The sequence below is a fragment of the Myotis lucifugus genome, unplaced genomic scaffold, assembly GCF_000147115.1.
Source record: "Myotis lucifugus unplaced genomic scaffold, Myoluc2.0 scaffold_24, whole genome shotgun sequence".
Taxonomy (NCBI): domain Eukaryota; kingdom Metazoa; phylum Chordata; class Mammalia; order Chiroptera; family Vespertilionidae; genus Myotis; species Myotis lucifugus.
In genome coordinates, this window is record NW_005871072.1 from 10,373,874 (window position 1) to 10,377,283 (window position 3,410).

The window sequence follows — 3,410 nt, forward strand, 5'->3', positions numbered from 1 at the left end:
ACCTTGAGAACCCTAAACTAAGTGAAATAAGCCAGTCACAAAAAGACAAATGCCATATGATTACACTTATATGAAGACCAAAGTCAGAGAGTGAGAAAGTAGAATGGTTCTTCCAGGAGCTGGGAAGAAGGGAGAATTGAGAACTGTTGTTTAATGAGTAAAGTGTTTCCATTTTGCAAGATGAAAGAGTTCTGAAAACTGGTTGCACAACAGTGAGAATATATTTAACACTACTGAACTGCACACCTAAAAATGGTTAACATGGTAAATACTATAAATAGTATGCCATATTTTTTAAATAGAGTTTCTGTTCAGTTAACAGAAAGATGAGTAGTTTCTGTTTATGTTATGACATGTTACGGAATGAGAGAAAACATTTGTGATATCAAACGCTTAAGAGAGGCAAATATCAAAATTGCACGAGAAGTTTCCATTCCAGCACGTAAGGAGTTTGGGAGTTGCCACTCCATCCTAACAAGTAAAAAGCTAAACAAGCTGAAAAAGCAACAACTCTCCCTAGAACCATAAGAAAAGTGAGGTCACAGGGCAAACCGTCAACACTGAAGAAACCCACAGGAGGACACACAGAATCCTAACTTCCCGGAGTAGAAATCCAGGAGCAGCAATCTCCGTGGAAACCTGAACTTCAATGGACAAATTACTGGAAGTGCAGAGTGGATAAGTCTGAGAGATGAAAACTTGAGGGGGACCCAATCATTAGGGAGCCCTCATTTTTGTGAGTTTTACCTCCAGGAGCTTTATCAGGTTCTCACAGTAAATACTAGAGGAAAATCCTTTGAGCTTCTGGTAGGGGAAGTTGAAAAGGGACCATTGGGAAATACCTTGGAACATTCTGTTCTTCTTAACAAGGTCTGCACTCAGTCAGTCAGAGCCCAACCTGCTGGAGCAGTGGTTCTCAACCTTGGCTGCACATTAGAATCACCTGGGAATCGTGCTGCTATGAACATAGGGATGCATATTTACAATAGCTAAGATTTGGAATCAGCCTAAGTGCCCATCAGCAGATGAATGGATTAGAAAACTGTAGTACATCTACACAATGGAATACTATGCTGCTGTAAAAAGGAAGGAACTCCTACTATTTGCAACAGCGTGGACGGAGCTGGAGAGCATTATGCTAAGTGAAATAAGTCAGTCAGAGAAAGATAAATATCACATGCTCTCACTCATTTGTGGATTATAACGAACAACATAAACCAATGAACAAAAACAGATGTAGAGACAGAGAAGCATCGATCAGATGCTCAAAACTCGGAGGGAAAGCAGGGGAGGGTGGGGGTGAGGGGGAGAGATCAACCAAAGGACTTGTATGCAAGAATATAAGCATAAGCGATGTATATGGACAACAGGGGGTGAGGGTGAGGGCAGGATTGGGGGGATGAGAGGAGATTGGGGGGATAAGGACACATTTGTAATATCTTATTCAATAAAGGGGGAAAAAAAAGAATCACCTGGGAATCTTTTTAAAATCCAAGATTCCCAGGTGATTCTAATGTGCAGCCAAGGTTGAGAACCACTGTGCTGGAGTCTCATCAGAGCCTAACTGGCCTGGGAAAGAGAAACAACCACCTCCAGCTGGGCATCGTCTTTCAGAGGAAGGGAGATACCCAACTCCAGCAACTGCAGTCCTCCTGTCCCACCAAAGCAGGGAGGACGAGGAACTGAGAAGCCTGTGTGAAGTTCCCATGTAGAGGGACAGGCTCACTAAGGGACTGACACCTAATCATAGGAACATACTTCCTTTCTCCCAATACCTCACCACCACATTACTGAAGACAAACTTATAGCACCTCCTTTTATGAGTATTCCATGTCTGGCTATCCAGGAAAAATTACAAGACTATAAAAAAGGCAAAAAAAAAAAAAAAACCAACAACAACAGCAGTTTAAAGAGACAGAGAAAGCATCAAAGCCAGACACAGGCATGGCAGGGATGTTGGAATTATCAGAATAGGAATTTTAAAATAACAATCATGATTAATTGTTATTAATGCCTAACGATTCAAATGGATAAAGGAGAGTGCATGCAAAAAAGAGATGGATGATTTAAGCAGAGAGATGAACATTCTAAGAAAGAACTAAAAAGAAGAGATAGAGATAAAAAACGCTGTAACAGAAAGGAAGGGTGACTTTGATGGGCTTATTGGTAGAGTGGACACAGCTGAGGCGAGAAACTAGGCACTTGAGGATGTCTCATTAGAAACATCCAAAACTAAAAAGTAGAGAGGGAAAATTTTTTGAAAAAAATACAAAACAGCATATTTAGAACAAATACGAAAAGTGTGACATATGAGAATACCAGAAGGAGAAAGAGAGAAAGGAACAGAAGAACTATTCGAAACTATAATGACTGAGACTTTCCCCCAAATTAACATCAACATTAAACCACGGATTCATGAAGAAATGGCTCAAAAAAGAAAAGAAGCCTACACCTAATCGTTTTCAAGCTTCAGAAAATCAAGATAAATAATCATGAAAAAAAAATTAGAGAGGAAAAAAGCTTTACCAATAGAGGAGATATAAGAATTTCATTTGACTTCTCAGAAATCATGCACCAAGAAAAGAGTGGACTGAAATACTTAAAGTGTTCCAAGAACAAAAACACACCTAGAATTCTGCACACTGACAGTCCGTCGTGGAGACACGTGAAGGTCGGTGAGTTGGTGCGGGGTTCGTCTCAGAGCGCCTGGCCAGGCTGGGAGGATTCCTCTTGGAATTCCCCCGCTGCGGGTCTGGGCTCCGTGGCCCCGCAGCTGCAGCATTTCATCCAGGTGGAGACTCAGAAGCAGAGCTTCCAGCAGCTGGTGCACCAGAGGACGGAACTTTGTTGGGAGAAGTGCGTGGACAAGCCTGGGCCAGAGTTGAACGGCCGGGCTGAAGCCTGTTTTGTGAACTGCGTTGAACGCTTCATTGATACAAGCCAATTCATCTTGAATCGCCTGAACAGACCCAGAAATCCAAGCCAGTCTTCTCAGAATGCCTTTCTGACTGATTTCAGCATTCCCTTTTTGGAAAAGGAAGGCAGTTCAAGAATGGTTGAAGAAAAGGCTACAGGGGGATGGGCTCACACCTTTGGCACTCTGAGAGCATCTGGTCATCTGAGAATGAACAAAAACCAATATCTTAGTGTGTTTGGGGTTTAAGGGTCATATGTGTATTTGGCTTTTTTTTTACTGTTAATCTTGTGAAAGCAATTGGCAAATGAATGGAAAACTTTCCTAGATACATATTACTGTATGTGGGACTATGTTTTTCTGAATGCCTCATTAACTGCTTCCTATCATTTGGATAGTGGAACTGCTTTTTGTAATTTGATAATGGAACCACATGGGTAAAATCTGTCATTTGTGTGAATTGGTTTCAGATGCCTAAGGACACTGATACATATCT

General features: G+C 41.5%; 1 pseudogene; it reads left to right on the forward strand.

The window, feature by feature from the left end:
* The first annotated feature begins 2,569 nt into the window (after positions 1–2,569).
* LOC102422653 lies at positions 2,570–3,012 on the forward strand (annotated as a pseudogene).
* The last annotated feature ends 398 nt before the right edge of the window (positions 3,013–3,410 follow it).